We start from the raw sequence: 16526 nt of genomic DNA on the forward strand, positions 1-16526 counted from the left end.
ATAATAAAAATGTTAAGTGGCCGAATTAAAAACCTATTTCATCAAAATTAGAAATGGCAAAACTTATCTTGCACGCAGCATGTTTTCCTGCTTGCCTTCCAGCCCAGCAGATAGTAACGTGGCCTGCAGTACACCAAAGTGCCCAGTCACTTGCAATCTAATTCAATACACATCAGGTATACAAACTCCTACTTCCAGAAAAGAACGGTTTAGGTTTTTATGGTCTAAATTTTATGCAATGAATAAAATTTAAATCTCTTCATCCATGAACTACTGCAGCTCAGGATCCTTGGCATCAGATGGTAGTGATAAAAACCGGATATTGGGGTGCTGCCGGTGGAGAAAAGTGGAAAAAGTCAGAGGTCAGCAAGAAGGGGAGGCTAGCAGGAGAAAGAGACTAAAGAGAAACCTAAGAAGGTGAAAAAAAGAAAAGTTAGAGGGGCAGAGGAAATAAAATGTAGAAGAGATGAGAAAACATTAAACTGGATAGCAGAAGGGGAAAGCCGTGAGGAGGGTGGAAAGAAGAAAGACAAAAACCATATCCATTTTAAATGTGAGTAAACTAAGGTCCACAAAGAGGTCAGGAAATTAGCCCAATGTCACCCAACTGGTCAACAAAGGTGCCAGGACAAGAAGCCTCCCAGTTTCTGAGTCAGTGCCTTTTTGTGTTATGCCAAGCAGAGACCAAGAGAGAACACGCCGGGGATCGGCAGGAGGAGGCTGACAAAAGGCAGGAGCAAAGGCTTAGCAAGTGAGGCGTGGTGGAGATCCAGCAGGAGAGGTCAGTGGGTAGAATTCTGTTCAGCAACTCTTGCCTACAACACAACTTACACAACAAGCGGAGTGCCGAGGCCAGTCATTTGGGGTTTCCTGCTAGTGTTTGTATTGTTTCCTTGTTTTAGCTGATGACTCCCAGAATGTGCTGACTGCAAGGAACATGTACTATGGACCCATCAGAAGTTAGCTCATTTTCTAAACATCTGTGTTGCCAACAGGCACACACCTACAGTTTCCTCCTATGGCCACCTGTGGATCACCCTGACCTTAAAGGCTGGTAGCCAAAGTTCTGCTTCCAGCCCCCCGTCTGTAAGGTGACACTTTGCAGTCTTGATGGATAAATGTTAAAATCACAACCAAGATTTTCAAAGGAAAATGTTACCGTATTGTCAAACTTTTTCTCTACAGGCTAAAATAAGAATAAATGAATACTGAGAAAAGCTACTTTTTACTTTTGCATAATATCTTCAATGATCTTTTTTTTAAAAGTGTATAGAATTTGGAAGTCTTTTTCCCAAGACTTAACTCTTCAAAAAAAAAAAGTCTAGGCCGGGCGCGGTGGCTCAAGCCTGTAATCCCAGCACTTTGGGAGGCCGAGACGGGCGGATCACGAGGTCGGGAGATCGAGACCATCCTGGCTAACACGGTGAAACCCCGTCTCTACTAAAAAAAATACAAAAAACTAGCCGGGCGAGGTGGTGGGCGCCTGTAGTCCCAGCTACTCGGGAGGCTGAGGCAGGAGAATGGCGTGAACCCGGGAGGCGGAGCTTGCAGTGAGCTGAGATCCGGCCACTGCACTCCAGCCTGGGCGACAGAGCGAGACTCCGTCTCAAAAAAAAAAAAAAAAAAAAAAAAAAAAAAAAAAGTCTAACTTAGGGAAACAAAGCTAAAATGCTAGTTAGGAAAAACAGAATCTTGTTCAGATTCCACAACTTACAATGATGCTAAGTAAAATATACACCTTCTTTGTTTTTGTTTTTTCTACTACTAATCCCATAAGTATTGGTATACAGGGCTTTTTTAAGAGGATGTAACGATTTATTTAAAACTTTCCAGCTAGAATTTGCTTATCTGAAGCTGTACTAAGCTGGTTCAACAGAAATACCTTTACACCACAAGTATGTTATTTTACCATAAAACATGAAAATAACTGTACTCCCCCCAGTGGCCACACTGTGGCCACACAACACCTTGCTCCTGGATTACCAATGAAGATGTGACAAAACTACGTTTTGACTATTTAAAAATCATGAAAAGATTTTATAACCTCAATGACAAAGAATTTCATAACACCCACCAGAATTCTTCTATAGTGAAGAACTTAGGTGCATTTCTGCATTTTCAAGGCCCCTCATGACAAAGGGAACATGTAAAAGACCATGGCTCACCTGAAACAAATGTTTTCATTTACAGCCAAATGGCTCTCACCATCTACACTAAAGCACATGAAGTGTTCCTTCTCCTAAATGGAATCACTTATAATTCACTGTTTATGAAAACAACCCCAAAGGGACTGACTTTTTATTCAAAACCAAGATAAAAGTCCTCTTGCTACCATTCTTGGGTTTCTCAAACATTTGTAGTTTAACCGCTCATTGGGCAATGGTTATATAGTGTACTCAAGTTCCAGTGTTTCATAATATCCTCATACAATCTCAAAATTCTAAACAAGACAGCTAGTGGCTGGCAATTTCACTGACCTGCGAGGGAATAATCAAATGCAAACAGATCTTCCTCCAGGAACAGAAGAGGAAAAACAAGGGAGGGTCTCCTGAGGTCAGAGGCCCAGCTTAAAGTGACTCTCGCAAAGATAAACTGCTTTGAAGACTTGTCATTTATCTTTAAAATTCACACATTTCGTAGTCTATTCTGATAAGTCTATTTTTTTAATGAGAAAAAAAAAAAAAGACTAACTGGCCAAAGCTTTCTTCTACCAAGTTCAAAGCTTAATGCAACACATTTACTGTAAGAATCAGAATATGCTCGGTGTACACATCGCAGTTTAAGGAGCTTAGGACCAAACAAACTCTGTGGTCTAACCCTTCCAACACAAATGTTCGAGGTCAAGCTTACCACTATTTACCCACTATTTGGAGACGAGAGAGACAATACCGAGAGTTGCCTAGCTGTAGCAGTCAAGTGTATCTGAACATTAAGAGAGTAAAGCTAAACAGCCTAATTATGGATCAGAAGAATTATGGCCTGACTTGTGTCACAACTTTTGGACAACGTTTTCAACAAATTGAAGTCAAAAGAAATGGAAAACCCTCTGTTCTGCTCAGGCAGGAGTCCTGAGACCTCAGTTGCTTGACAGGGGTGGAGGTCGGGGGTGATGAGGGGGCCTGTTAATTGCATAATGGTTTCTGTTTAAATGTGTCTTTTTCTTCTCCCATTTCACCTCAAACAGCAGTCTGCACAGTGATGACACCGTTAAGTATACGATTTTCTGTACTAGGGTTATATTACCCCCATTTCATTCAAACTCAAAAAATCCTGTTGAAATGCAAGTCTTACTATCGTCAAATTTTAAAACACTAAATAATTTTCAAAGTGTAGTGCTTTAATCTTCTCAGAAACAAATTACTTGTTATAGACTCACAATAATAGGGGTGGCCCAGTGCATCACAACAGTGAGGCCAAGTGAAGGTACTGGAAGAAGTCAGTGCTGGGTTCCTATACTCCAGATCAATAAGTGAGATAGTTTAAAGCCTGCCCCCCAAAAACAGCAACAAGTAACAAATGAAGGTGAGCAAGAGTTGATTACATCATTAAGACAATCCAAAGAAAATATAAGTGAAAATTATCACAAAATGTATCGGCACCATGTAGGAACCCCTCATCCTCTCATTCCTTTACTTGTTTTTTTCCATGTGGACATTTCAGGTCCATCTCTGACTCCAATTTTCTCTTCTACAGCTGGTTCCCCACAACAGTTCTAATTCAAGATTTTCTCAACCACGTGAAAAACTGGTGAAGGTTATTTAAATTATTCTGTTGCTGTGATCTCTTTCAAACAATTACTTAAAGTTATTTAATTTAAAAGATACTTGTAATTAGCTGGTACTCTTCTTCCTGCCACCTTCTTCCATCTATAGAAATCAACGGCTGCTGTAATGTTAAGTACTGTACTTAGAAACCAGGTGGGTGGATCGCTTGAGCTCAGGAGTTCAAGACCAGCGTGGCCAACATGCTGAAACCCCATCTCTACTAAAAATACAAGAATTAGCTGGGTGTGGTGGCTCATGCCTGTAATCCCAGCTACTCGGGAGGCTGAGGCAGGAGAATCGCTTGAACCCTGGAAGCGGAGGTTGCAGTGAGCCGAGATCACACCTGGGCAACAGAGCGAGACTGTCTGTTCTGCAGCCTGGGCAACAGAGCGAGACTGTGTCAAAAAAAAAAAAAAAAAGAATAATCACGAGTGCTGCCAGCAGGCCAGATGGGTAACAGTATAAATTACTGATCTGTAACCTTCAATGGAAGGTTCCCATTGAATCTGGCAACCCTCATTTGTTTCTGCGGTCAGTTCTTTCTCCCAATTTCTGGTTCTTTTTCAAACTTCCATGCTCCTCAACCTGACTCTATTCTGTCACTCTATTTCCCCATCAGAACGTACAACATTCCATATTCTTGAATGCAGACTCATTTGTGCTCTTCAGGAGAAACAGCAAAAATGACTAATACACTTTGCTATGAGAATAAAGAATTTAGTTTCACAATGTTTAGAAATTCTAATGCTATATTTAAGTCTGTTATGAAGAATTTTATTTAACTGGTGAAATTTAAATTAAAATGAAAAGTAACTGAATTCTCAGATTACACTTAGTGAATCTGCCTACTTCAATCCAAAGCTCGACTAAGATGTGTAAGAAAAAAACTGAAACACTGATACTCAGTTGTATACACAAGTTATATTCTACAAATACAGATGAATCCAATTCCAGATGGTGGCAGTAACTGCATTCTCCAGTGAGGGTAAAGCTTCAATGCACTAAGTAGTAAAAGGGGAAAAGTTAGTCAGCTTTGCTAGTCTTTCAAGTTAAATGCTGGTAATGTCTAAGATTTAACCTTGTAACGTCAAGACACAGGATTCAAAAAGCAAAGAGGCATCTGAAAGTTGCAACAACATTAGAAGAAATGCGCCCTCTTCTAAGGATAAAGCACCACTGAAACGGAACAAGTGTGACATTTCATTTTATTTTTCTTCCAGACTCAGCACACTTTACACAAAAAGGTTCTCCCAGGAACAGGGCATTTAGTTTGTGTAAAAATCTTTAGCCTTTGCAACGAATTAATTGTATTCAATTTTAAAAAGTATACTTCAAGTACAACATAGGTATTTATATTGAAATCATAGAAGAAAACACAATCGGGGCAGCCAAGGACTATTTATTTAGTATTTACTCTAAGCCACATCCTGGAATTAATCCTTTGCATATATTGTCTCTGATCTACACAATTTTCATGAAAGACAGATTTGCTTTATCTCTATATTTTACAGATGAAGAAATGGAGGTTTAGAGAGAGGTTATTTAAATATCCAAGGACAAACCAGCTAGAACTCAAGATGTCTTCCACAGTACCTTCTTAGACTCATTATTTAAGCTGAAATTCACATTTACTATGCTAAGTATTTTTAAAATCTCAAACATTATGCAATGCATCTAAAAGAAAAAAATGCCTAGGAATAAATTTAACCAAGGAGGTGAAAGCTTGTACAACTAAAATTGAAAAATCACTGACAAAAAAATTAAAAGACAACCTCAGTAATAGAAAGACATCCGTGTTCATGAATAGGAAGACTCAATATCGTTAAGATGCCAATATTACCTAAAGCGATCTTCTAATTCAAGGGAATCTCTATCAGAATTCCCAAAGCCTCAAATTCATATGGAGTTACAAGGGGCCCTGACTAGCCAAAATAATATTGAAAAGAGTGAAGTTGGAAGACTTCCATTTCTTGATTTCAAAACTATTATAAAGTTACAGTAATCAGGCTGGGTGCAGTAGCTCACACCTATAATCCCAGCACTTTGGGAGGCCAAGGTGCACAGATGACTTGAGGTCAGGAGTTTGAGACCAGCTTGGCCAACACGGTGAAACCCTATCTATACAAAAAACACAAAAATTAGCCAGGTGTGGTGGCAGGCTCCTGTGGTCCCAGCCACTCGGGAGGCTGAGGCAGGAGAATCACCTGAACCCAGGAGGCAGAGGCTGCAGTGAGCCGAGATTGTACCACTGTACTCCAGCCTGGGTGACAGAGTAAGACTCTGTCTCAAAAAAAAAAAAAAAAAAAAAAAAAAAAAAAAGTTACTGTAATCAAAACAGTGTGGTACTGACATAAAACAGACATATAGACCAACTGAATAGACTTGAGAGTCCAGAAATAAACCCAAACATTTATGACCAATTGATATTTGACAAGAGTGCCAAATCCACTGCATGGTAGAAAGAATAGTCTCCTCAACAGATGGTGCTGAGACAACTCAGTTTATATATGCAAAAGAATGAATCGGAACCCTACTTTACACCATATTAAAATATTAACTCAAAATGGACCAGTGACCTAAAACCATAAAACTCTTAGAAGAAAACATAGATCTTGGATTTGGCAAAGGATTCTCAGATGTAACACCAAAAGCATGAGTAACAAAAAGTAGATAAACTGAATCTCACTCAAATTACTTTTTCTATATCAAAGGACATTATCAAGAAAAAGACATCAGACAGAATATAAAATATTTGCAAATCGGGGAGTTTAACTCCAGAATACATTTAAAAATTCCTACAACAACAAAAAGACAAATGATTCAATTAAAATATGGACAAAGGATCTAGATAAACCCCTCTTCAAAGAAGACAGACAAAATAGCAAATAAATACATGAGAAGATGCTCAACATCATTAACCATCAGAGAAAGGCAAATCAAAACCACAATGAGATACCAATTCATACCCACTATGATGGCTACTGTTTCTGTAAAAAGGGAACAGAGTGGCCAATGACTGTGACTACTGCAATACATACCTCACCCACGACTCTCCATTTATGAGAAAGACATACTGCAGTGGTAGGAAACAGAGAGAGAAATGTGAAAGATTACTATTAGAAATGGATGGAAGAACAGGCTCAGAGCCTGACTGACAAAACAAGGGTTGCATTTCAACAAGGAAAGATATTTCCTACTTCAATCTCTGTTCCTCTGCCGGCAAGAACAATGATACCACCTCCCTCCAGTCTTCTGGGTCCTCCTCACCCTGGTATGATGCCAGCAGCCCATACGGGGCCCCCTCCTAGGATGATGCCAGTGGGACCTGCTCCTGGAATGAGGCTGCCCATGGGACGCCACATGCCAATGATGCCTGGGCCCCCAATGATGAGACCTCTTGCTTGTCCCATGATGGTGCCCACTTGGCCCAGAATGACTCGAGCAGACAGAAAGGATAGAGGGGAGGCCTCCCTATATCAGTTTTATATTACTTGTTCTACTTCACCAGGAGATTACAATGCTGTGACTCTGGGTGTTTTCTTCACAGGCTGATACAGAAAAGGTGCTCCCCCTTCCTATTAAAGAGAGAATAGTTTTGGAGTAGAGAAGTGGGACAAAAAAAAAGTGCAGTTTTTATTTATATTGTGAAATATGAAAATAAAATTGTCAATGTTTTTTAAAAAGAGAAAATATATGTTAGAAAACTGGAGACACTCAAACACTTGCGCACTGTTGGTGAGAATGTAAAATGGTGTAACCACTGTAGAAAACAAGTTTGGTGGTTTCTCAAAAGCTAAATATGGAATTACCAGGCTAGGCACAGTGGCTCACACTGTGGGGGACTAAGGTGGGAGGATCATGTGAGCCCAGGAGTTAGAGACCAGCCTCAGCAACATAGTGAGACTCTAGTTTCTACAAAAAATAAACAAAATAAGCCAGGCGTGGTGGTGTGCACGTATAATCGCAGCTCCCGAGAAGGCTAAGGTGGGAGAACTGCTTGAGCCCAAGAGGTCGAGGCTACAGTGAGCCAAGACCACGTCACTACACTCCAGCCTGGGCGCCAGAGTGAGACCTGTCTCAAAAAATAATAAGGCCGGGCACAGTGGCTCACGCCTATAATCCTAGCACTTTGGGAGGCTGAGGTGGGTGGATCATGAGGTCAGGAGTTCAAGATCAGCCTGGCCAAGATGGTAAAACCCCATCTCTACTGAAAATACAAAAATTAGCTGGGAGTGGTGGCAGGCGCCTGTAATCCCAGCTACTCAGGAGGCTGAGGTAGAGAACTGCCAAACGCAGGAAATGGAGGTTGCAGTGAGTTGAGACAGCGCCACTGCACTTTAGCCTGGGTGACAGAGTGAGACTCCATCTCAAAAAAAAAAAAAAAAGTATAATAATAAAATAAAAAATAAATATAGAATTGCCATATAATCCAGCAATTTCACTCCCAGGTATATACACAAAAGAACTGAAAACAGACATTTGTATACCAGTGTTCATGGCAGCATTATTTGCAACAGCCAAAATGTGGAAACAACACAACTGTCCATTAACAGATAAATGGAGAAACAAACTGTGTTATATCCATGCAATGGAATATTACTCAGTCATGAAAATAAGTGAAGTTCTGATACATGCCACAACATGGATGAACCCTGAAAACATGCTGAAAGAAATAAGCCTGATACAAATATCATATGATTCCAATTATGTGAAATATCTAGAATAGGCAAATTCATAAATAAAAGGTAGATTAGAGGTTACCAGGGACTGGGGGAAATAGAGAGTTATTGCTTAATGGTTACAGAGTTTGGGGTCATGAAAAATTTTGGAAATAGCAGTGATGGTTGTACAACATAGTAAATGTAGTTAATACCACGAAATCATATATTCAAAAATGGTTGAATCTTACTACAATTAGAAAATTATGCAATGGGGCCAGGCATGGTGGCTCACAACTGTAATCCCAACACTTTGGGAAGCCAAGGTGGGAGGATCACTTGAGTTCCAGGAGTTCAAGATCAGCCTGGGCAACACAGTAGTGAGATCTCATCTCTATAAAAAATTTTTAGGCCGGGCATGGTGGCTCATGCCAGTAATCCCAGCACTTTGGGAGGCCGAAGAGGGCGGATCATGAGGTCAGGAGATCAAGACTGTCCTGGCTAACACACTGAAATCCCGTCTCTACTAAAAATACAAAAAAAAACTTAGCTAGGCATGGTGGTGGGCACCTGTAGTCGCAGGTACTTGGAAGGCTGAGGCAGGAGAACAGCGTGAACCCAGGAGGCGGAGCTTGCAGTGAGCTGAGATAGTGACACTGCACTCCAGCCTGGGCGACAGAGCAAACCTCTGTCTCAAAAAAAAAAAAAAAAAATTTAACTATTATTAGCCAGGTGCGGTGGTGTGCATCTGTAGTACTCAGAGGCTGAGGTGGGAGGATGGCTTGGGCTCAGGAGGTTGAGCGTGCAGTGAGCCATGTTTACACCACTGCACTCCAGCCTGGGAAAGACAGCGAGGCCCTGATGGAGGAAGAAAATAAAGAAAGAAGAAAAGGAAGAAAGAAGAAGGAAGAAGGAAAAAAGGTAGAAGAAGAAAAATAGGAATAAAATTATGCAATAAAACTCTAATTGAAATGTAAAGCAATGTCAATACAGTCCACAGTTTAAAATAAGAATATATTCATTCTTGGCTATAAATATCATCTTCTATTCCTATACTGTTACAAACTTCCTAGGTTATTCAAACAACTCATTGAATATCATTAGCCCTCAATTTCCTCACTCAAAAAGTTAATTTCTAGACAATTTCTATGTATCCTTCTAGGTAAAACAATCTGACATTTCGAACACCATGGCTTTCTGAGCGTTCAACTCTACTAAGTACAAAGCAAAGTATTTCCCACAACTTTGTTTTTACCATGAGCTTGGTGATTCCACAGTAGTAATTTCAACAAAAAATTACATGTAACTTTCATTTTATGTATACCTACACACAACAGAGAGCTTCTTCCTTCCGTCAAAAATTACATTGGACCACAACAAATTCACTTCTGATCTCAACGCAAATTCCTAATCTCAGCTTCTAAACATCTAGAAGTAACCCTAAAGAATATATAGCCCGTGAGTAGTTTGTGCCACCCTCATTTCTGAGAACCCCACTAAGCTTTGCAATATACCCTCTTTACAGAAAACATGCAAACCAGCAGCATACGTGCATACCCATACAACCATACACAGATCTGTGCTCGGAGGATCCAATGGAACCCCACTATGGTTAGTCTTCAGACCCCAAGTAAAGAACCCCTGGTTCTAAACCACACTGCTATTTGAAAGCTGAGAGCATATACATATTGAAAAAGTCAATCACCTCGCAAAGTAGTTAAAACATGCTCAATCCAGCCTTACATTACACAGTAACAGCCCTTAAAATGAAGTAGTGCAGACTGTACATAAACGTACGCCTATCATTCAAGAACTTTCCCCGTGCCTATAATGTCTCAGGTACCAATACTGCCTTTAGTCCTAGGTCCTGCACTTTAGAAGGCTCTGTGTATCACGAACCCAAAATACGAAGGCAGTAAGTATTTTTCTGATTCATTTCAGATCTCTAGGAAAGTTTTTTGAAGACAATTTAGATAAGGGAACAGGTGGTTATCACAAGCCAAGCTGCTCCAGACCTGTGCCCTGCAAGTCAGTGTAGATCTGCGCAGCAGACCTACGCTCAGGCTCCCCAGGGCAGCTGGCAAAGGACAAGGCTTCTGCAGGGTCACTGGTGGCCATGGGGGTGGTGACTGGATTTATACCTGTAAAAAAAATTTTTTTAATGATATATCATAGTTGGGGAGGACATGTAATAATATTTTATACATGTATACAATGTGTAATGCTCAAATCAGGGTAAACGGGCTATCCATCCCCTCGAACAATTATCTTTTCTTTGGATTTACGGCTTTTAATAGTTTAGATACAGGTTTTCTCAGCATACTGACATTTTTGGTCAGATAATTCTTTGCTTGGGAGGTGAGGAGTGTAGCATCCCTGGCCTCCAACCACCAGATGCCAGTAGCACCCTCCCCAGTTATGACAGCCAAAAGCAGGTCTCTGGTTATTTCTGAATGTCCCCGGGGGTGGGGTGGAGTGGGGGGCAAAACTGTCCGCAGCTGAGAACCACTGGTTTAAACAGATGGTATGTGGCCCTGTATTGATAAGCCTGTTCTGACTGGGTCCCCACAAACATGTTAGGGGTGGGCCGGCAAGCACGTGACTTGGCTGAATTTAGACGGGGAGTTTTACACCAAAGCTCTCCCACTTGCCACGGACCTCCAGGATGGAACCTTCCTCCGTTTCAGCTGGACCTAAGCTTCAGAGGCCCCCTTCATATAGCAGGGTTAAGAGCACCTGTCAGGTAGGACTGCTGTGAGGATCCCATGATGTGGTGCCTGGAAATTACCAGCTGCTTTATAAATGCTAGTTTTCTTTCTTCTTTTCATTAAAAAGGAACAATGAACTGAATAGTTCCAAGACATATGCCACAGTAAGTGCTTTAGCAGCTAACTGTTAGGATAGGATTCCAGCCATCACAGAGCTATTTAATAATGAGGGACCCTGGAAAGGAAAACAAATGACTTTCTAAATCTAAATGCTTCAATCATCAGCTCTGTGCATCCATTTGAACTTCCCAAACCATTTCCCTATTCCTTAAGACTCATCCAACTGCACCCCACTCTTCAGCCTATTTGTCCCCAGTGTTTTCTCTTCTTCCAAGTTTTGGTGTAAAACTGTCTAGTCACATCTACACTCTAGCATGAATATTGTCTTTTAAATCAATCACCTCTGAAGGCTACAATAAATTAATTCCACTGATATACCACTGTGTAACATGACATGAGGGCTCCTCTTTCTTCCTGAAAGAACCATCTTTAAATTTAATTTAGGTGCTACACAAGATAAAAATGAGTATCAATACCACATAGTCACACGACTCTTATACTCCAAAAGTAAATATAATTCATCTGACGTGCATGGTTCATCAGATGTTGCTTTGAATGGCTTCTAGCTATTTCCAAAAACCTAATCTACCTTGAAGGGTAAAGATTTTCCATCACTGGGAATAAAAGGTTACATTGTGAGACTCTGAAAGCAATTTAAAAAGGAACTTTGGGAGGCCGAGACGGGCGGATCACAAGGTCAGGAGATTGAGACCATCCTGGCTAACCCGGTGAAACCCCGTCTCTACTAAAAAATACAAAAAACCAGCCAGGCGTGGTGGCAGGCGCCTGTAGTCCCAGCTACTCAGGAAGCTGAGGCAGGAGAATGGCGTGAACCCGGGAGGCGGAGCTTGCAGTGAGCTGAGATCCAGCCACTGCACTCCAGCCTGGGCGACAGAGCGAGACTCCGTCTCAAACAAAAAAAAAAAAAAGGAAGGGGTGTTTCAAAATGTTTTCCAGAATGACAGCATAGATGAAATGTGTATGTTGCCCCTCAAGTGCAAAGCACATTTCATTGTGCAAGTTTTTAGTCATGTTCCTTCACAGTCGCATTTTTTAAGCAGGGTACCAAGTTTCCTTACTATACGTGTATAATGGAGGGCAAAACTGAAGAATCAGAGGTAATTAGCTCTATGGGCAAACTTTAGACTTACTAATAAAATGTTACGGCCGGGCACAGTGGCTCACGCCTGTAATCCCAGCACTTTGGGAGGCCAAGGCAGGTGGATCGTGAGGTCAAGAGATCGAGACCATCCTGGCCAACGTGGTGAAACTCCGTCTCTACTAAAAATACAAAAAATTAGCTGAGTGTGGTGGTGCATGCCTATAATCCCAGCTACTTGGGAGGCTGAGGCAGGAGAATAGCTTGAACCCAGGAGTTGGAGGTTGCAGTGAGCCGAGATTGTGCCACTGCAGTCCAGCCTGGCGACAGGGCGAAACTCCGTCCCAAAAATAAGTGTTGCATTGGTTATTTTATAATGTCCATGAATTACATCATCCAACATCTCCATTTCAACAGGCATGGTGATGCTGCAGAAAAGATATGATTACATGCTTACCTCCCAGGATAATTTTTTTTTTTGGGTGGGACAGAGTCTAGCTCTGTCGCCCAGGCTGGAGTGCAGTGGCGCCATCTCAGCTCACTGCAAGCTCCAGCTCCAGGGTTCACGTCATTCTCCTGCCTCAGTCTCCCGAGTAGCTGGGACTACAGGCGCTCGCCATCACGCCCGGCTAATGTTTTGTATTTTTACTAGAGATGGGGTTTCACTGTGTTAGCCAGGATGGTCTCGATCTCCTGACCTCATGATCCACCTGCCTCGGCCTTCCAAAGTGCTGGGATTACAGGCGTGAGCCACCATGCCCGACCAATACCTTTATCTATCTATTGAATATCATATATATCCCAGAACAACGGAACCACATCCCACCCTCTCCAAACGCAGCATCATTTGGTTCTACAAAGGCCTTGACAATGGCACCAAGTTTGCTGTACTTGCTAATGGTAAACTTCTGCGGAAGAGGTGCCAGTGTCAACATATCATAAACATGTACATTTCATTTTTGGAGGCTTATATATTTTTTTCTTTTCTTTTTTTTTTTTTTTGAGACAGGGTCTCACTCCTTCACCCAGGCTGGAATGCAGTGGCATGATCTCGGCTCACTGCAACCTCCACCTCCCGGATTCAAGCAATTCTCCTGCCTCAGCCTCCCGAGTAGCTGGGATTACAGGTGCCCACCACCACACCCAGCTAATTTTTGTATTTTTAGTAGAAACAGGGTTTCGCCATGTTGGCTAGGCTGGTCTCGAACTCCTGACCTCAGGTGATCCGCCAGCCTTGGCCTCCCAAAGTACTGGGATTACAGGCTTGAGCCACTGTACCCGGTCTCATTTTTGTTTTTTGTTTTTTTTTTTTTAGTAGAGATGGGGTTTTACTCTGTTGGCCAGGCTGGTCTTGAACTCCTGACCTCATGTGATCTGCCCACCTCAGCTTCCCAAAGTGCTGGGATTACAAACATGAGCCACTGCACCCGGCAGAGGCTTCTACTTTTCTAAACATAACCAATTCAAAGGAACATGAATGAAGTCAAAGCTACAGCAGTCACTTTCAAGACACCATCAGAATACCAGGCCACTATGCCCGTAACTCTGCAGTGTGCCACAATGAAACCAAGACTGCCACAATACTGATCAAAAGGTGACTTCTGCTGCATAAACAACTCACCAACCTTACATATGGCATCCATCACTGTTGAATGGCTCCTGCGGGGGGAAAGCAGGCTCTTCCATAATGACTAGAAGTCTGTTACTGTAAGTCTGCTAGATCGGTAAGCATGAATTCACAACTTCTCTCTCTTTCCTTTGGAAGTGCCTGAAGTGTCTCCTTGTCTCAGTTAAACAGAACACGGTGACCGTGAGGCAGAGTTCCCAGTGCCAGGCAGCTCCAGGCACCCTGTGCCTGTGTCTGCAGAGGAGTCTTTCCCAATGTCAATCAAAACACAGTTCAAGTTTCATGCCCTGCTTTATTAAATTCTGCATGGTGTCCACTGGGACCACATCAGAATCTTCAGAAATGTAAGGAGGGGGCCTCCCTTTCCTGGCTCTGGGAGGACACTTGGGTGGATAAAGGGAAAGGCTGTGGCCGTACCAATGGCACTGCTGCAATCAATGCTACCAATCACTCAGATTTAGGCTATTTTTAAGTAGTTTTGCAAAACAAATGCCAAGTAAGGCTGCAGCAGTGTGTTATCACAAGCTGACTTGCATACTAAGCTACTTCAACGAGAGAGAAGGACTTCCAAGAGCAACAGCAAGTCACCGAAACAGCACTTGAAAGTCCGAAAACAAAGCCTGTTTCACTCACTGGTCTGTTCAACAGCAGTGTCTATTCTATTCTGAGAGCTGGGGATCAAGCAGTGAACTTGGCTGACAAGGTACCTGTCCTTGTAGTGCTTATATTCTAATGGGGGGAGAGAGACAACAACAACATATGTTAGGCTGGGACAACTATCATAAAGGAAATAAAAGAGGGTGCTGCTGCCTGAGGAGAGGGAGGAAGAGCAGCAAGAGACACTTTAAGTAAAGAAAAGGGCTGTAGAGCCCAGAACAGGAAAGTACATGACATATATATATATATATATATACATATATATATATATATATATATTTTTTTTTTTAAGCAACAAAGCTCCAAGAAGGCTCATATCTGAAAAAAGAAATCAGAGTATAACACGGAGGGACAGAGCATGAGAAACTGGCTAACATGCTCACCTAACTATGCCAGGATATAGATAGGATTTACTTTCTCATAAGACACTGCTGCTGTTCTTTCTTTAGTCATTTTGCCAACCTTCAAATGACTTTAGAAACAAAGCAAGAGTGAAAATGAGACAACTGAGATACTGTCATTAAACATTCAGGAACATGCAGAAAATTTTAGCAGTCACAAGTCTGAACAAAAATCTCCAGTTGTAATCTAAAAATTATTTCCTAAGAGTTTCTTTCTGATCATTAGTGAAGACAGGTATAACTAAAAGTATCTTTAAAAATACTGCTATAACTAGACATCCTGTCAGAGGATGCCACATGTGTTACCTCCACTCTCAAATCCCACTGTTTGGGTTGAACTATATCCTCCAAAACAGAAAGGCTGAAGTCCTAACCTCTAGCAGCTCAGAATGTGACCTCATTTAGAAAAGGGATCTTTACAGAGGGATTCAAGTTAAAACGAGGTCATTAGGGCTGGCCCTAATCCAGTAAGACTGATGTCCTCATAAAAAAAGGAAATCTGGGGCACGGTGGCTCACGCCTGTAATCCCAGCACTTTGGGAGGCCGAGGCAGGCGGATCACGAGGTCAGGAGATCGAGACCATCCTGGCTAACACAGTGAAACCCCGTCTCTACTAAAAATACAAAAAATTAGCTGGGCGTGGTGGCGGGCGCCTGTAGTCACAGCTACTTGGGAGGCTGAGGCAGGAGAATGGCGTGAGCCCAGGAGGCGGAGCTTGCAGTGAGGTGAGATCGTGCCACTGCACTCCAGCCTGGGCGACAGAGTGAGGTTCCATCTCAAAAAAAAAAAAAAAAAAAAAAAAATAAAAAAAAAAACAGGAAATCTGGACAGAGAGACAGACATGCATACAGGAAGAACGCCATGTGAATATAAAGGCAGAGATTGAGGTGATGCACCTACAAGCCAAGGAACGCCAAAGGCTGCCAGCGACCCACCAGCAGCTAGGAGAGGATGCTAATAAAAATAAGCATCCAAGAATGAGAAAGCGTTCTTGGAAATTAAAACACAATTGTAAAATTGAGACATTCTATAGAAGGGTTGGAAAATAAATACCAGCCTGGGAAACACAGCAAGACCCTGTCTCTACAAAAATTTAAAAAAGGCAAGGCATGGTGGGTCTCACCTGTAATCCCAGCACTTCAGAAGGCTGAGGTGGGAGGACTGCTTAAGGCTGGAAGTTCAAGACCAACTTGGGCAACATTAGTGAGACCCTATCTCTGTTTTGTTTTGTTTTGTTTTGTTTTTTTATTTTAAAAAGAAGAAGAGCCGGGCGCGGTGGCTCACGCCTGGAATCCCAGCACTTTGGGAGGCCAACGCAAGTGGATCACCTGAGGTCGGGAGTTCGAGACCAGCCTGACCAACATGGAGAAACCCCGTCTCTAACAAAAATACAAAAAAATTAGCCGGACATGGTGGCACATGCTTGTAATCTCAGCTACTCGGGAGGTTGAGGCAGGAGAATCGCTTGAACCCGCGAGGTGGAGGTTGTAG

General features: G+C 42.1%; 2 protein-coding genes and 1 pseudogene across 7 annotated transcripts in view; 2 read left to right on the forward strand and 1 right to left on the reverse strand.

Annotated features, from left to right (window-relative positions):
- LOC126941171 (myosin regulatory light chain 12B) overlaps positions 1–16526 on the forward strand; it is a 392918-nt gene that overhangs the window by 99629 nt on the left and 276763 nt on the right. The window contains exon 1 of one of the 3 annotated variants that reach the window (XM_050767494.1): positions 14707–14716. The exons of the other annotated variants lie outside the window; for them this stretch is intronic. The gene's annotated coding sequence lies outside the window, so the exon portion shown is untranslated. Of the gene's footprint in view, positions 1–14706; positions 14717–16526 lie in introns of those variants that run through there. 3 annotated transcript variants of the gene reach the window in all.
- Positions 1–16526, reverse strand: part of LPIN2 (lipin 2) — a 105520-nt gene that overhangs the window by 61828 nt on the left and 27166 nt on the right. Inside the window, exon 1 of one of the 4 annotated variants that reach the window (XM_050767457.1) lies at positions 832–1235. The exons of the other annotated variants lie outside the window; for them this stretch is intronic. The gene's annotated coding sequence lies outside the window, so the exon portion shown is untranslated. Of the gene's footprint in view, positions 1–831; positions 1236–16526 lie in introns of those variants that run through there. 4 annotated transcript variants of the gene reach the window in all.
- On the forward strand, positions 266–7316 carry LOC126941102 (U1 small nuclear ribonucleoprotein C-like; annotated as a pseudogene).

The sequence above is a fragment of the Macaca thibetana genome, chromosome 18 (genome assembly GCF_024542745.1).
Source record: "Macaca thibetana thibetana isolate TM-01 chromosome 18, ASM2454274v1, whole genome shotgun sequence".
NCBI classification, from domain to species: Eukaryota; Metazoa; Chordata; class Mammalia; order Primates; family Cercopithecidae; genus Macaca; species Macaca thibetana.